General features: G+C 42.1%; 1 protein-coding gene and 1 long non-coding RNA gene across 3 annotated transcripts in view; one reads left to right on the forward strand and one right to left on the reverse strand.

Annotated features, from left to right (window-relative positions):
• The window catches only part of Samd13 (sterile alpha motif domain containing 13), a 40014-nt gene extending 39481 nt beyond the window's left edge, over positions 1-533 (reverse strand). Inside the window, exon 1 of one of the 2 annotated variants that reach the window (XM_036190809.1) lies at positions 494-533. The gene's annotated coding sequence lies outside the window, so the exon portion shown is untranslated. The other variant, XM_036190811.1, reaches the window with a different exon arrangement.
• Positions 86-18697, forward strand: part of LOC118585847 — a 27997-nt gene continuing 9385 nt past the window's right edge. The window contains exon 1 of the long non-coding RNA XR_004945240.1: positions 86-151. This is a non-coding gene — a long non-coding RNA (uncharacterized LOC118585847). The remainder of the gene's footprint in view (positions 152-18697) is intronic.

Genomic DNA, 18697 nt, shown 5'->3' on the forward strand with positions numbered 1-18697 from the left:
CTCCAGGAAGCACAGACGGCCCAGGAAAGCCAGGCTGTACTGTCGGGATCTTCCGCCTGCTCCCGGGCTGGACCGAGGTCCCCGAGGGCAGGGCTGCACGCTTCCCGAAGGGCGTCTCCAGGGCAAAGGACGGCCGCCCTCCGGGCCGCCGGTAAGCTGAGCAACTCGCGCGGGGGACAGCAGGGAAAGTTTCTGCTGAGATTCTCAGGGAGAACCGGGCGGTCTGCCTGGGGTGGGAGCTCCTAGGGGTGTGGCGCCGAGTCTAGCACCCCGTCCCGTCCCGCCAGCTCTGCCCTGCTCCACTCCAGGTGACAAAGTGCACGCCCGCGGGGCGCCGAAGACACAGGGATCGCGGGGCTGGCGTTTGGGGGAAATTTGGATTGTTTTGTTTTGTTTTGTTTTTGTCCTTATCCTGGTGCTCACTGGTTCCTTTCATCCTGGAGAGGAGGGAGGGCGGGCGTGTTCCCAGACGGCCTGCGAGCCCATCACTTACCTCCCCCCAGCCGCTCGGTGGCCGCCACGCGCGGAGTCCAGAGAAGCGCCGGGCGCGCGCGGCACGCCGGGAGTTGTAGTCCACCGTGGCCCCAGGGGGCTCAGGAGATGGGGCGGAGGGGGTTGGAGAGGCAGAGACTCTTAAGAGGGAAAGGACCGAATCCGCAGAGATTCCAAGGAGAACGTTTGCCAAAGGCTCAAAACTTCCTGGGAGCAAAAGGGAGGGGCAACTCCCCGGAAAACTAGTGCCGTTGAGATTTTCTGGTTAACACCATTTTCTTGTGGATAACCCATCTGAACTGTGTAAGCCGGACGTTTGCTACAATGATTACAAGAGATTTCCCAGGCCAAGTTCCTATTTTGTAGGGCTCCGTTTCCTCTTCACTGTGAACACGTGTGTGGCATACTTTGCTTAGGTGCTCCTGTTTTCTTGTTGGAGAAGTAGCACAACTGCATGGGAGGGTAATTGGACTCTCCATTTACAGACCGCTCGAGAGCGCTCTTTTACAAAGAGGCGTTTACTCATTTGCTTCATTCTGTTAGGTCCATAAAGCAACAATGGGGTTTAACTAAAGAAAGGCTAAAGATGCAGTTTTGTGTGTCTGCACCTGAGGAGGTTGGAGTCAGGCCTACTTAGTCACTTCCTCCTCCCACCCTCCTCTTAGTTGTTAGGACTGAGTTGGGGAAGGAGACCGGGAATAGCTGTAGAACCAGAGCTAAAGAAGAGGGACTTTTGTGATGCATTCTCTTGAAATAGCTAGTGAGGTCTGGGGAGCTAGCTCAAGCAGGAAAGTGTTTGCCTGTGAAGTGTAAAAATCTCAGAAAATATTCTAGAAATTAGGCCTATTTTAAGAAAAATGAGCCAGAAAGGTGAAACAGATTTCACCTACCAGTAGTTAAAACAAAACAAAAAGCCAGGCATAGTGGCACCAGTTTCAACCCCAACTCTGGGAAGACAGAGCTAAAAGCATCCCTACGGCTCCTGGCCAGCTTAGCTTGGGATCCTTGGCTAGGTCCAGGCCAAAGAGAGATTGTTACAAACACACAAAAAAAATGGGTGAGGCACCTGTAGACCTTTGGCCTCTACACACACTCACACAGAAGACATGCAAGGACACTTGCACAAAGAAATACATGCCATGCACTGCTCCCCTACCAGAAACAGTTGGTAAATAGATCAATAAATAGTGCTCCAGGTCTAAGCCAGATGGGGTGCCAGGGGACACAAGCCCCCATTCCCAACCCAGAAACTATCTCCAACTGATAATCATTTGCAAAGGAAAATTAGTTTTCTCCACAGAGTCTTGTTGTGGAATATTAGTTTAAGATGTGTTTATATTGTTTATGCTGTGGAATACTTGTTTAATGATGCAAAGATGTGTTGCATTCTTTTATGTTGCATTTGTTTAACTCTGTAAGGCTGTGTTACTTTGCCTGCCTAATATTCCTGATTATCTAATAAAGAGCTGAATGGCCAAAGCTAGGCAGGAGAGAAGGATAGGCAGGGCTGCTAGGCAGAGAGAATAAATAGGAGGAGAAATCTAGACTTGGAAGAAGAGAGGAGAAAATGAGGAGCAAGAAAAGAAGGAGAGGGGGGTACTAGGGGCTAGCCACTCAACCACACAGCCAGCTACAGGGTAAGAAGAAAAGTAAAGTATATAGAATAAGATAAAAGCCCAGAGGCAAACAGTAGTTAAAGGGAAATGGGATAATTTAAGCTATAAAAGTTGGCTAGAAACAAGCCAAGCTAAGGCTGGGCATTCATAAATAAGAATAAATCTCCATGTGTTTATTTGGGAGCTGGGTTGTGGCCCCCCCAGAGTTAAAAACAAAACAAAACAAAACAAAACAAGAGTTTCACTTGTTTATACAAACCCCTATGCAAAGCACACTTAAGGGCAGGCCGATTCCCTAACAGTAGACAGACAACACAAAGTGAACTTACTAGTTCATTTGGAGGTTTGTTTGTTTTTTGTTTTTGTTTTTGGCCCACAATGCTTTGTCTGGCTTTTTTTTTTTCAACCTTACAGATTTTTTGTTAATATAGTGTGGTTTCTGTCTCCATGTCTTTATGGGATTTCTATGGAATGAATGTGTTTGTCTCTGCATCCATATGTGTTTCTTGTACTTTTTCTTTGGCTCTTTTTTCCCCCTGTTAGCTTATTTGTTTGTTTTGTCTTATTTTGTTTTTTATTTTATCATATTATATTTTAAATGCTTGTGGTTTTCTTCTGATGAAAAGGAAAAAGAAAGGGCATACATTTGGGGAGGTGAGGAGATGGGGAGAATCTAGGAGGAGTTTGGGGATGGGAACCAGAATTTATTTTATGAAAAATATCTATTTAGTAAAAGAAAATAAATAAATGGATTCATGAGTGATAGATCCATAGTCACCCAATGCATTAGGATAGTGAAGTGGGAAGGAAAGGGCAGTGGGATAGAGGTAAAGATTGTAAGATGAAATAAGATAAAGTAGGGTTGAAAGGGGGGTGAGTGAAAGCCAGAACCATACAGTCACAGAGACCCAGAATCCTGGTGCTGTCGCTTCCGAGTTGGGTCTATGAACTCAAAAGTTATTTTACCTCTCCAAATCTTTTTGACCTCAGCATTAAAATTTAAGAAATACCAGTTGTGTAACAATGGCTGTGAGTGGCAGCACAGATTAAAATAGGCAGGAGACACTTAGAATAGTACGTGTCCTATTATAAGCACTGAGCTAATGTTAGCTACTATTATTATCTACAGAAATTCCTTTTGTGGAAGTATCAAGAAATGAATTGGAGTGGAAGCTGTGTTAGGAGTCTGTGACTATGTTCTAAGCTAGAGACAGTGTATTCAACTAGACTCAAAGCAGCGAGGGACAGAGTCTTCGGAGAGAAAACAGGCAGAGCTAGACAAACAGCTGCCTGTGCGGGAGGAAGAGGAGGCAGCCCAAGGCAGTTTTTATGGATTTAAGGATGTGGTTGTTGTTTCCGACACAGATACAACTACTGGAATATAAAGTTTTGGGAAAAGATGGCCAGTTTGTCTTGGAACCGAACAGGGGGCTTTCTAGGTATGAAGAATCACATACAGTTAGAAATGCTACTTTGACAATTACGTAATGATACAGAGTTTTAGGAGCCATTTATGAAGGAGAGGAAGTTGGAAAGTCTGTGTAGAGATAATGGGAAGGCAGCAGGGGTGGGCAGGTGAGGTGAGGAGCCCAGGATGATGGCAGGCAGGGATTGGTCAAGTGGCAGGCAAGAGCTGCAGGGGTGAAGTCCACCAGAGCCAAGGAAGGAAAAAACAATGATAAGGGACATGCCAGCAGACAGTCACACAGAGGGGAAGCCAGGAACACAGAAGAGACCACTGGATGCTGAACTGGCCCAGGAGTTGTTTTAGAAATGTATGAGGGGTCGGTTTGCTCTTGCTGCTGATTGGGAAATGATACTGCCTGGATGGAGTTGCTGGAGCCTACAATGCTAGGCATCTTCCATTGTCTGGGACTACTGAATTGTATTACACCCTGTGGGTCTTCACTGTCCCATAGCCCCACAGTTAGTTCATGTATGTTGAAATTTCTCAGCCTACACTGTTTTGCACTTAAATATAAAGTGTTTTTCACATGGTTTTAAGATACGTTGATTTTTTTCCTGGAGTGTAGCAACTTCAATGATGAAATCATTCATGGAATTTGGGCCACCAGTACAGTTCATCCTGTGGCTCCCCATTCCAGGTTATTCTAATATGTGGACACAAAGATCTATTATACCAGCATTTATTTCTCCTACCTAATGATAACTTAGCACCATGGATGAATTTGATTGTTGGCTGGATTAGATCTGGGATCAACTAAGACATGCCTCTGGGCAGGTCCTTGAGGGTATATCAAAGAACGGTTAAATGATGTCCCTCTCCCAGGGGACAGCACCATCTAACAGGTGGCCCAGATATACAGAATTCGGATGTGAAGACAGCACTGCTTGCTTGCCCTGGCTTCTCACTGGTGGGGAGGAGTCTGTCCTGCTGCCACCAGCTTTCTGGGACTTCAGACTCCAGCAGTTTTGAGTTCCAATGTGGACCAAAGATCAGCAGCTCACTAGGAATCTTCCAGACTCTTGGTACTAGTTTTGGATTATGAATGCACTCAGCCTCACAAACTACCTGGTTCTCAGCCTGCCCGGCATTTATACAGCCATTGTTGGACTACCTCACCCCTATCATATAAGCCATTTCAATGCATCTCCCTTCAGAACATGTATTCATCCCATTGGTTCTGCACTATGGAGAATCCTGATTGATACAGCACCCCTTGACCAGTCGTCATTCCTCATTCCTCCCTCCCACTTAATCTCCGCAGTACCTGCTAAACACTACTCTGTGGATTTCTGATGGAAGAAATAGCAAGGATGTCAGTGTGGCTGGATTAAAGACTAGAGAACTACTAGGAGGAAGGCTGAGAATGACCTTGGAGCTAGGGACAGATGACATTGGGTTTGTAGGCATCACAAGGACTTCGCTTTCATTCTGAAGTGGGCAGCTGTTGGGGAGTTTTGAGCAGATGAGTAATATGACCGAGCATATTTTTAAAGGATGATTTTGGCTACTCTGTCAATGATACATCATAGGGAACAAACTTGGAGAAAGACTAATCAGATCTTTGCAGTAATTCAGGCAAGCGGCAGTGTAATCTTGAGCCAGAGCGGTAGTAATGAAAATAATGATGGGTTACTGTCAAGAGTGTACACTGCCCTGGCAGAGTGTCTGAGTTTGGGTCCTGGCACCCACATCAGATGGCTTGCAACCAATTGTAACTCAGTTCTGGGCATGTCTTGGTTGCCCAAAGATACCCCAGACACATAAAGACATACATAAATTTCTAAAGTAAACATTTGTGCTAGAGAGATAGCTCAGCTGTTAAGAACACTTGCTGCTCTTCTAGAGGACCCGAGTTCCATTCCCAGTACCTCTATGGTTGCTTGCAACCATCTGTAACTCTAGTTCCTGGGGAATCTAGTGTCTTCTTCTGGTCTCCAAGGGCACAAAGCATGTGTTTGGCACACAAATATACATACAGGTGAAACACTTATACCGATAAAATAAATCTTAAAAACAGTAGATTAGATGTGTGAGAAAAACATAAGAAAATTCAGGAAGGAATAAAAATGTAGACAAGACTGTGAGGGGGCTTGGAGGAATGAGACTTTGGGTATGACTCAAAAATCCTGGACTTCTTGTGAAAACTAACATTAAGTTTGGATAAATGGGGATAATTAAGTGATCCCAGAGAAACCAAGAAATACAGTGGCATTGAGTTTGTGGATGTGGGGAGTGAGGATGCATGTGTGGGTTCTGCCACTCTGCAGATGGAAAGGAAAAGGCTAAGAATCAAGCAGATTCTTGGTCTATATAGGAATGTTGAGAGCCTAGCATGAGAAGCTTCTGGAAAATGTTCACTCATGACCTCTGACAGGAGTGAGGCAACCATAATCAGAATGTATCCTTCCCACTCACTGTGCCATATATAATTACCAAAGCTGAGATTGATTATCTCCTCCTAGAGATACCAAGAGAGGTGGGGCTTCTGAGCTTTCTAATGGTCTTTCAATGGGTTGGCTTTTGGGTCCTAGAGAACAACACTACTGAGATTAAGGGATACAGGTGTATATGGGGGAACTGAGGAAAGACTTAAAATTCATTTGGCAACCTTAAGCATTTTGGTGCAGACAATTTAAAGGTGTCAAGGGACAAACTAGGGATGTGGCCTTGAGCTATTAGAAACTTTCAGTGTTTATTGAAGTTTTATGAGCCAAGTCTGAGACTTTGTAGAGAATGGGGCACAGATGAGATTGTCTGGAGTTTGGTAAAGAAGAAAATTGTCATTAGTAATTATTGCTGGTAGCAAACTAACCCTACATGGAATAGCTTCAGATAACATTTATTGTCTCGTACTCCCTATGAGTTGGGACTCCTGTGTTGTTTTAGGGTCCCTCATAGGGCTGTTGAACTGGACTCCAGTCTTAGCAGAAGACACAACTTAGGGAGAATCCATTGTCAATCAACCTCTTTGGTGGGTAGCAGGTTTGCATTCTCTGTGGCCTTCAGTTTCTTACCACTTGGGCTTTGAAGAAGAGGTAGCTAATAACAATGCAACTGGCTTATGAAAGCAAGCACTCAAGAAGAGTTGGAGTCAAAACAAGACAGGCATTATAATCTTTCAAAGGCCAGTTCACAGTCTCTTGGTTAGAGGCAAGAATTTAGGGTACAACCTAGAGAGAAGGCATGGATGCTAGGAGGTGGGGCCTGTTTGGAGCTATTTTAGAAGGCCTCCCATCACACTGATAATTCAGAGGCCATCAAGTGTCATGTCTGATCTAAATTATACCCTTATATTAATCAAGTGATGGTATGATGACTCAACCTATTTGATCAATAAAGCAAATGGCAATCTTCTAGTCCATCATCATCAAAATATTTTCCTTTATATCATGGTAGTTTTTTCAGTATTACAAATTATACCTAACTTCATGAATTAAATGCCAGTTATTTAACTGTATTTTTATGTATTAAACACTCAAAGTTGTTCATAACACAGCATTTTGTACTTCATGACCTTTTGATTCCTGAATTTGTTATTGTAACTCCTCTGTTCATTTTTTTAGTTTTTCTTGGTAGAGTTTTCAGAAGTTCAGAAATGCTGTTGTTACTGAGTTCTTGCTTATGTGAGCATCACTCCCATTGCCACTGTGCAGGAGAGACAGATTAGGCATAGGATATTTTTCCTTTCAATATTTGTTAACCACTGCTCTGTTCTCTTCTAACACCTAACATTGGTTAAAATCAATCTCATTTCTTTGTTTATGAGCAATTTTCATTCTCTCTTCTGTTGTGGGAATTCCCTCAGTCAATGACCTTGGAGTATCTAGACCGATGGAGGTGTGATTTTTGTTTTGTTTCTGGGCACGTGACTGCCTAAAACTGAAGAGAGAGCACACACTCTCTCTCAGGGTGATTGGAGACTGGATGGCTGGATCCATTTGCTCCCAGGCAGAATGGAGGACAACAATGGTTGTTTACTTGGATCTGTATCTGTGAGTGTATTTTTCCCCATTTCATATCTTAATAAATTCTTGATATGCCCTAAACAAACACTTGTGGGTTTTGAATAATATTCTTCACACAACCATAGAAACTTCTAAGAATTCCTACAGTCTTATGGGAGAGTTTTCCTTAGATTTTCCTGAATATGATCATAGCGCTTTTTAAAATGAAAATTGAAGACCACCTGTATTTCATAAATCTCCTTCATTACATTTTTTTTCATTTCCATTTGTTCATCTACATCTTTAAAAATAGCAAGCATTCCCAGGTTACCCTTCATCATTTGTGATCCAAGTCTTCCATCTTCTTTGTGATCATTTTCATTCCATGTCATTTTTCCCCCTAAAGTTGCAGGAGAATTAATTTTTTTCTTACATTTAGAGAGGTGGGAGGGAAAAGGCAATGGAGGGGGAATGTGAGTGAGAACATGCACATGGAGGTCATAGAGCAACCTGTGGAGTCAGTTCTCTCCTCCCATGAAGTGGTCCCATGGAACAATAATTGCATCAAAATATTGGCATCCAAATTGGCCTCTTCAGAAAGAGGTGAATGTTCAACTTCTAGGGATTGGAACTTTATCTCAGGTAAAACAAAGCACAAGATGGGTTGAATGTATGCCTAGGCTACCGGCCAAGTTGTCATAATTAAAAGAAGACTCCATGTGGTTATTTGGGAGCTGGCAGAACAGCGCTGACAGGTGGCCCAAGGATAAACTCCACCTACAGTCCCAGGGATTGAACTTAGGTCATCAGGCTTTACAGCAAGACATTTATCCACCCAGCTACATCTTCAGCCCCTGTTCTGTTTGTTTTTAACAGCTTCTTTCCCATCAGCTTTCTGCAGTTTTCACTCCTGATTCTTGGTGCTTTTAATACACTTTCAGCAACCCTCTTATTATTATCTCTGTTTTTCCAGGTGTCTTTTATTTGTACTAATATTTAGATTCTGTGTCATTTTTCTCAACACCCCTATCATGGAAGGAATCAGATCTACTTGATTTTCTCAAGGATAAAGTATGTGAACCTCCACTCGCCCCTATATTGCTCGAGTCCTCCACATATTCTGTCTCCAGTGCTGATGGATGATAATCTTTGCTTTGACAGGATTGACAGAAGTGCTGGGGTAACAAAGATTTGGCTGTGAATGAGGGAGATTCAGGAAGTCATTCTCCTACTTACTGCCAGCTCCCCTCCCACCCCGAGAATTAGGAGTGGCTTGTAATAAGAGCCAATTTTAAAAGCTGTTTAATAGCAGAATGAAAATAAAACGTTAACACTGGGAGATAAGTAAAAATACACACATATGTGGTTATGGCACCATGCAAAGTTATTAAAATTAACAAATCACTAAGTTCTCAAGCTTCCTGACAAAAATAAGAAACATGTAATTAGACATATGATTTTCCTCAACTCTAAAAATAAAACCTTCAAGTTATTCAAAGGAAAGTTAAAAAAAAAAAAAACACTTGGTTCTAGGAAAAAATAATCAAATGGGGTGAAGTTTTTAGTCACAGGATTAGTATATGGAACACTCATTAAGCTTCTATTTATAGTAATGCTTAATGAAAGCTGAAAGCAGGACATCAAGATATGGTCCAGAGATAGAAAATTCCTGTCTCTGAAATGATGTGATTCAAACCTATTTGGAAGGTTAAAATCTCCCACAGAATGTGACCTCTTTTGGAACTGTCATGTGGGTGTTTTCAGTGAAGGAGAAAACCACTGGTTAAGCTAACCCAGTTGTGCTGGCGTCCTTGTGACAAGCAGAAAGAAATAGAAGGCGAGCAGCCATGAGGGAGGGCAAGAGCTACACAGGGAGACGCTGATGTTAAGCTGGCTAAGCCAAGGAATGCTGGAAGCAACAGGAACCTGCTAGGGGCAGCAAGGACAGACCCATTCCTAGAAAAGCTAGAGGAGTGTGATTTTGCTGACACTTGTTTTCAGGTGTAAGTGATACAAGTGTGTTTTAAGGAATCCATGTTGTGATACTTTTGACAAAGGAGCTGTACTGGCTGGTTGGCCCAGCCCATTGTGGGTGGTGTCATCCTTGGGCTGGTGGTCCTCAGTTCTCTAAGAAAGCAGGCTGGGTAAGCCAGTAAGCAGTACCCTCCATGGCCTCTGCATCGGTTCCTGGCTTCAGGATTCTGCCCTGTTTGAGTTCCTGTCCTGACTTCCTTTGATGATGGACAGTCCTGTGGAAGTACAAGCCAAATAAACCCTTTCCTCCCCAAGTTTCTCTAATCATGGTGTTTCATCATGGCAATAGTAACCCTATTAAGACAGCAGCCCTTGGAAACTAATGCAGATGGTTACAGTGTGCTCAACCATGTTTCTTAAATGTGAGTCCTTCCAAGAACTATGTATCGGACAACAGAGGGTTTCATAAGGCAAAATTAGGTTTTGGGTGCTGAATTGAAAATGGACTCATGTGCTTCCAGTTAAAAAGAACTTGCCGGCGCTGGTGGAGTTAACATCCCTATGAACACTGCAATACCTGAGATTCTTAAAATGCTGCTCATTGCACCACATGTGGGGGAAGGTCAGCTGTATATTTGAAAACAAATCCAGTGTGAAATGTGTTTGTCACATGAGATAGATGAGCATTGCTGAGGTGATTCAGTCTAGAATGTTTAAAAAATATGAATGCCCACACTTTACTGTAAGGATTGGAATGATGTGTGACTAAAAGCTACAAGTCAATGAGGAATGCAGGATAACTTTAGAATAACTGATGAGCCAAGATTTAGCAGTGAGGGAAAGCAGACTGAATACTCTATTAAAACTACTCTATCACTGAAATTTCCCCACTGAAATATAGGCTATCTCCCCTCATGTTCTCCACAGAGCCAGTACACACATAAGCATTTTTCTAAAAATTGTCCCAAGCCTCTATTTCCTCCTGTGTAGGGATTTTTTTTCCCAAGGTAGATGGCATTAAGAAGCAAGTTTTCAAAGTCTTGTCCCTTTATCGAAAGGTGAGACTTTTGGACATTCTCTAAGAATATAGCAGCAATCTAGGGGTATGGAAAAGAGGGGGCAAGACTCAGAGAGATAAAAATAATTACAAACTCTTTTAATTAAAAGCATGGTAGAAAGATGAAGGATTGACACAAGACGCCTTGTCAGGAGAAAGACATGGAGACAAGAGTAGGTGGGCTCTGACTCAGGTACAAGGGAGTGATAGAGGTTTGCTTATAATCAGTCATGGGTTTTAAGTTGTGGACACAAGGTTGCCTTAGCTAAATAGTTGTAAAGGATAGGAATATAATGAAAACATAGGATGACACCTACTCTGAAGCATTTAATGCCAGCAGTAAAATATCTCTGAAATGTCGGGACAAATCAAAAACTAAAATCTATACAATTGCTATATTTAAAAAAAAACTATATGGAAAATGCAAATTTAAGGGAGGAAAAAGACCCTACAGAGTTCCATCATAATGATAATAAAATAGACCAGACACAGAGAGACGAGGTCACACGACCTCATTCACATGCAGACTTTAGACAAGTTGAGCTCTCAGAAGTTGGAATAGAGTGGCCATGATGAGCTGAGCGGGTTGGACAGATGGATAAGAGGCAGGTAACAGTTGACTGATGGTTGCTGAGTTACACCAGATAGAAGCAAGAAGTCATTGTGTGCTATTGCATCGAAAGGTGACTACTGACAACAGGGATGTCCTGTGCATTTCAAAAGAAACAGTTCACCACAAGGACTCAGTGTCTCAGGAAACAAATAGTTAACCTCTACTGGATAGTAACATGATACTCTAGGGATGTGTATAATTGTGTTTTGTCAGTTAAAAACAAATTAACAAAAATGGGAAATAATAACCATTATAGCTGAAAAGGGACACAATAATATTTCTAGAAATGAAACAATACAGAGATGGCTCTCACAAAGAAAAGATAGTATTTGAGGTGACAGAGATGTTTATTACTATGATCTGGTCATTATACATTGTGTACAAATATCGAGCTATGTAGCATGCACCTCATAAACAAGTACAAATATTATGTTTCAGTTAAGACTAAAAATTAAACATTTTCAAAAACATAAGCATTAAAAACTTGGAAGGCTTACCCGCAGGAAAGGCCACTCCTGAAGAGGAAGTAGGGAAGTGGTACCATATGGAGTGGCTGCCTCATGCAGATGCCATACTGGGTTTCAAGTGATGGAAAACACAGCAATGAGTGTAGAGGCCACAGAGGATGTGGTTAGATAGTTAGTTGTTTTCAAGGAGAGCCCCAAGTGGAAATGATCAGGGAACTAGTAAATGAGGCATTTGAAAATTTGATAAAAGAAACTAAAGAACCCCAAACTCCTAATAATCTTCAGTGGGAAACTTAGAATACACACCTCAACACATTAAAGGTCTTCAAAATGCCAGAGACAAGAATAATATATTAAAAACTAGCTAAAGAGGAGCTGGAGAGATGATCCAGCAGTTCAAAGCACTAGCTGCTCTTCCAGAGGACTGGTGTTCAATTGCCAGCACCTACATGATGGCTCACAACCATCTGTAACTGCAGTTCCAGAAAATCTAATGTCCTCCCCAGGCCTTGGTGTGCACTAGGCAGACATTCGGTGCACAAACATGCAAGCAGGCAAAACATCCATACACATAGAGTTAAAAACAAACAAAAACATGCTGGCCTCAGACTCACCAAGGTCTTCTTGCCTCAGTCTCTGAGTGCTGAAACTCTGTGCGTACGCCACCACAACCTGCTCAGTCTGGTGGAGTAGCACACAGCACAGAAATCAGTCAACTCCAAGTGCATATGTAAGCGTGATGACCCTGACTGTTTAGCCAGTGGTGTACAAAATACCATTTACAGGAAGTTCAGAAGACCAGATGTGCTGCTTAAAGAAACCTAATACATAGTCTGTAAATAAAAGCAAAAGGATGATAAAAAACTGTGTCCAGCTGGTGGCTGAGTCTGGTGCAAAGGCAGGACGCGCAGCTTGATGAGCAGAGTTCAAGGACCTTCTATGACATTAGTCATGCTCTGTGTGTGTGTGTGTGTGTGTGTGTGTGTGTGTGTGTGTGTAGCTATTGCAGTTTAGGAGGTATCATACCATTTCAAAATTTAAGAAATGGATAAGGATTAAAAAAAACCTAGATTGTGACTTAGTTTTATGGTGCTTAAAATAATCAAAAATAATTAGTGCTAATACTCAAGTATTAAGAACGCAGTTTTGCATAATCTTGGGAACAGAGTTCCCATAAGCCTGTGCAGCTTACCTGGTTTTGGATTCCTGCTCAATGAAGTGAAAGCCAAGAGGACAATAAAGATGTCTGTCTGGCATGTATCAGAGGACAGACGGCTGTTCTTGCCCCTCCCTGTCAACAGTAGTGAGTGACCTCTCTGCCCAGACTGGGGTCTCAGCGTATAGTCTCACAGACACACATGCAAAGTTACTGTCCCCAAGATCATATGGCCAGGAGTAGCATGGCATTTACTTGTACAGACAGTCTGGGCCCAGAGCACACGTTCTCATCTCAGTTGCTCAACTGAATTTAAGTGAGGTTTATACTGAAGTGTTGATATAAAATGTAAATATTCTGGCATGATGGTATGACTTGAAAGTTGTTTTTTGTTTACTTGTGTGTATGTATACATCTCCCTAAATTAATAAATACAATTTTCTCAGTCTATATAATGGTAGCTATAGGTTTGTATTTTCAGGGCTAACCATTTGGTATTGGATGACCAATTTGCGTGCTCTTCCCTGGCTACGTTTTTCTCACCTTCAGCTTCCCCTCCTTACCAGCCTACTAGACTTTCTAACTATCTTGATCTTGTAAAGGTAACCACAGACGCTGGGAACTCACGTGTGTAACAGCGATGATGTTCTGTCCAAAGGCCAAACTTCCGCAGTTCCGCCCCCTCCTCCTGCTCTTACCTCTCTGTGGCCTTTTCCTCCGCGTCCACTGGGCCTTGGGGGAGAGGGACACAGCGTACCATGGTATGTTCAGAACTAAGCTGCAGTGAAGCCATGCAACAGGACATGGGCAAGCGCTGCCAGCATCACCTCCAGTTCATTCACAGTTTTGTTTTGAATTAGGTTTTGGTCAGTATGCACTTAGACACCTTTTGTTGTGCCAGGTTTCTGTTGTTGTTTGTGGAACACTCACATGTCTGTTGTTGGGACCCGTGGTTACTGTGTATCTTCTTTACTGATGTAACATTTGCACCCTTTGAAAGTTGGGAACTTCATTTGACATGCATTATTTCTAATTCCCCATACAGCTTTAAGTTGGGCTTAGAGAGCTAGATCATACATGCAGATCTGTAACATTTTATCTATTCTGCCTGGCATTCACCTAACTGGCTGAATGTGGATGAATAGACAACCTGAGCTCAAAGAAATCTTACTTGAAGCGTGTGTATTTGAGGGGGCCAGGGGGAAACAGATTTTGAATTCTGATTATATATTTGTGCTGGAGTTCTACCCCTCCCTCTAATGAGCTGCTAAGACAGGAGCGTTCCTAGAGAGAAAAGCATGTCCAGAAGTGATGAGAATGGAGAAGGGACTTCCGGAGTGGGGATGACGTCAGCAATTGAGGTTGCAGATCAGCCCATGGTGTGGAAAGATTCATAAGGGAGAGGCACACTGCCTCTCCGCAAAAGCCGCTTGGTGGAAGGCCTGTTGTCATGCGATGTGCATCTCAGTTCCTCACATTCGAAGATGGTGGTTTGTTATCTCTGAGCAGCTGGGACCAGAGCGCTTGATGTGGGCCTTGGTCTCAGAGCAAATGCCTGCTCACTGCTTGCCAAAATAGAACCTCATCCCGGCTCTGGCTCAGTCAATTTTCATCTCACTTTCTGTCTGGCTAAAGAATCAGTTTGTCATGACTGATAGCCACATGCATCAATATGTATATGTATATGTATAGATATAGATAGATAGAAAGATATAGATAGATGTAGATATTTGAAATTTGCACGTTTTTCTAAGACATTTAAATTTTCTTATCAATTCCAGACAATGGTGTGTGAAGATATATTTGATTGTTATTCTGTGACCTAGAAAGTCATGATACCTCTTCTACTCAGAGTTCCATAGTGTTAGTCTACTGATCTACCTCCTTAGAGTCTAGTCCTGCTCAGAGGGGAGTGAGGTCCTGTTTGTGAGCTAACCTTTAACCTGCACGATTTGTAATCACCCTCTACTTTCTCTTTAGGTACCCATCTCCTTGAACAGCTTCTTTATTTTAATTAATTTTTTTCATAAAATATATTTTGATCATATTCCTTCCTCTCTCCAACTCCTCCCAGATCCTCCCCACCTCTCTACTTAACAAACTTCAGGCACTCTTTCCCTATTTCTCTTTCTCTATCACACAAAAAAGTCAAAGCAAACTGACAGAAAAAAAAGAGAAAGCAAGATCAGAACAAAACAAAAAGAGCACAGAGTCCCTTTTGTTTTGGTCAGCTGTTGTGGAATATTAGTTTGAGATGTGTTATATTCATTTATGCTATGGAATATTTAATGATGCAAAGATGTGTTGCATTCTTTTATGTTGCATTTGTTTAACTCTGTAAAGCTCTGTTACTCTGCCTGCCTAAAACAACTGATTGGTCTAATAAAGAGCTGAATGGCCAATAGTGCAGCAGGAGAGAGGAATAGGCAGGGCTGCCAGGCAGAGAGAATAAATAGGAGGAGAACTCTAGGCTTGAAAGAAAGAAGAAGGAAAAGGGAGAAAAGGAGAAGAGGACACCGGGGCCACCCACCCACACAGCCAGCCGTGGAGTAAGAAGGGGAGAAGGACATATAGAGTAAAGGGAGGTAAAAAGCAAACCATAGTTAAAGAGAAATGGGATAAGTTAAGTTAGAAAAGCTGGATAGAAGCAAGCCAAGTGAAGGTGGGGCATTCATAGGTAAAAGTAAGTCTCCATGTATTTATTAGAGAGCTGGTGGCAGCCCCCAAAGAGCAAAAGAAAAACCGACTACAGTCAACTACTCTGGTCATGGGGCCTGCCCTGGAGTGTGGTTGATTTACCTAGTGTCACACCATTGTTGAAAACCGGGTTCCCTTTCCCAAAAAGTATCAATTGCAATAACTTCTTGGTTAGGGGTGGGGCTTTGTGTCCATTTCGTCTTCTCAGGGCTGGGAGAGTGTCTTGTTTGAATCTGTACAAGTCACATGTGTGCTGCCACAGACTCTGAGAGTTCAGATGTAAATCAGTCCTGTTGTGTATGGAAGATACTCTTTCCTTGGAGTCATCCACCACCTCTGGCTCTTACAAACTTTCTACCCCTGCTTATCTATAAATCCCTAAGCTTGGAAGGAAGAGGTATTATGAAGGTCCCATTTAGAACTGGGTGCTCCAAAGTCTCTCCCTCTCTGCACATTGTCCAGTTGTGGGTCTCTGTATTAGTTCTCATATACTACAAGAGGAGATTTCTCTGACAAGGACTGGGCTGTGCTCTGATCTGAATCCGAGCCCATGGATGGCTTCTTTTTAAGTGACTGTTTAATGAAGCTTCTCTGTTTTCTGAGTAACTGGAAGTAGTAATAAGCTCTAGCACCTGCCAGCCTTGTTCTGCACTCTGGCTAGCTGGTTCTACTCATTCACTTAAACCTTTGCAGAGAGGCCAGAATAGAATCCTCATCCAACCGCTACCAAACCATGATGTTTAGACACTAATATTTTATTTTTGGCATTTTTCCATTGACTGGTTAAATTCTGGCCATGTCTGTCACTGTGTGGGTTTAGGTATGTTGGTGTCATTTTGGTAGATGCTGGGAGAAGTAGACTGCTGCAGGCAGATACTTAGATAGCTCTGCTTTCCACCACTGTGGTAGTCTGCCTTATGACAAGTCAAATACCACCAGAGCCATAAATGCTTCTTCCCTCATGTCAGGTAAATTATTAAGACAACAAAAGTCTCACCAATAAAATTCACCCCACATGAAATCAATTTGTTGTGTGTAAGTTAAGTCTCTCTTTCTCACTGAGTCGCTCAGTATGGCGCTGGCTGGCTCAACAGTGGAGATTTTCTCTTTTATGCCTCCCTCTGCACCCTGACAAGAAAATCAGGGAGAAGGCGCATGAAGGCAAGCACATTCAGTGACTAATATCCATTCCCTCATCAACAGCTAGGTCAGAACTGAGAGGCATGCCCAGTCCTGGATCTGACTAACAGAATGGTAAATATCCCTTCACCTGTTTTCCAAGCGTCAATTAACAGTAAACAAAACAAAACAAACAAATGAGCAAAACTGACAAAATGAAACAGGATAAAGTAAAACAAGAAAAAGTCATAGGACACACTTTAGAAATGTAAATAGCAAGCTGTTGACGCACTAAAACACAGCCGAACTTCTTCTTTCACTGAGCCGTTGTGATCACTTTCTATGTCCCAAGTACCTATTAGCCAATTAGTCACTCTTCTTAGTAATTATGGATTATTTTTATTAGAAGGTTTGGCTGCCAGTTATACTAATCTCTCTCATAGCAGTTCAGACAAACAATGAATGTCACAGGTTCACAAGAGTGGGCCCATGACCCCAGTGGTGTCCCTCTCCTTTTCTCAGCACTGCTGATATGCTTGGCCTCCTTCTTGCTTAGAGCAAAGCAAGCTCATCTCACCCAGTAGGGGCACAGAAGGTCAGTCCTGCAGGTCCCGTCTCCTTAACCCTGAACTAATTGTCTGATTTTGATGGCTCACTATCCTCAGCTTATTTCTATGGCAGAGCCAGAACCCTTCAGGTATGGAAGGAGTAGTCAAGAATCCAAAGAGCCCTGACTGGTGCAGCTGCCTGTACATTAAAAACTGCAAGCATTTTTGTGGGGGAGGTTGGTCACATCTTGAAGTCCCCTTGATGGCAGCATCTAGGAATGTGTCTCCTTTGCCTATAACTGGCCTTGAAGATCTCAGAGGATCGAAAAGATAAATGCAAAAACAAAACAAACAACACCCAAACCCACCCACAAACCAACCCAGAAAACACACACAAATTTCCAAAATCCAAAACCTCAAACAAAAGACTATTATTATGTTTAGACATATCACTTGATGACGGAAAGTTTGGTTAGAGGAAAATACCCTGAGGGAGGTCAGAGGAATACATTTACCTATGTAGATACCCAGGTAAGATTGATTGTAATGTTCTTTATAGAAACTTTAAAATCTGGAGGTCAGAATGATGAAACACTTCAAAGTTTATAGGGAAAAAAATCAACTACAATTCTGTATTGTATGATATAATTCTTCAAATCTAAAGCAGAAACAAAATTTTCTCAATCCATAAATTAAAAAAAATTACTGCCACTATAAATGGGTTGCAACAGATATTCTAAAGTTGTTTAACAAAAAGACAAATAGCATAAATTAGAAACTTATGTATATATATATAAATATATCAGAAGGAATAAATGAAAGTCAAATATAGCTTATTCTTTGAATTTTTGACTGAACAGACTACAAGTTATTAAAAATATTTTTAGCAACCATTATTAATCCAACTATATTAACAGTTATTTTGAACACCAGCAATTTAAATTTACTATTAAAAGACAGATATTATCAGGGTGGATCAAACCAAGGCATAGTACATTATCTACAAGAAACCTACTAAATATAAAAACAAAATAGATTTTATCTTGCACTGCCTGTTTTCTCTCTGTGCCCTCTGGCATCTCTCCCATCCCTAGATTCATCTCTTCTCTCTCTGCCCACAAGTCCCACCTAACCTCTTCCTGCCTAGCTATTGACCATTTAGCTTTATATTAAAAACAATCAGAAGGTGCCTTGGCAAAGACACATCTTCACAGTGTACAAAAAGATTATTCTACAATATTTCCCCCTTTTTGTCTAAATAGAAAAGACTAACCTGCCTAACCTCTTCCTGCCTAACTATTGGCCATTCAGCACGTTATTAAACCAATCACAGTGACTGAACTTCACACAGTATAAAGGAATATTCTGAAACATTTCTTACTGCATATAGTTTTAGGTAGGAAGAGGTTAGGTGGGACTTCTGAGAACAGAGAGGTCTTAGGGAAGAAGAACAGCAGAGTCATCAGCCTGATGCAGAAGAAGCAGGACATTCAGGAGGAGAGGTAAAGGCCACGAGCCATATGACAGCATGTAGATTAAGAGAAAT

This window comes from Onychomys torridus, chromosome 6 (assembly GCF_903995425.1).
Source record: "Onychomys torridus chromosome 6, mOncTor1.1, whole genome shotgun sequence".
Lineage (NCBI taxonomy): Eukaryota > Metazoa > Chordata > Mammalia > Rodentia > Cricetidae > Onychomys > Onychomys torridus.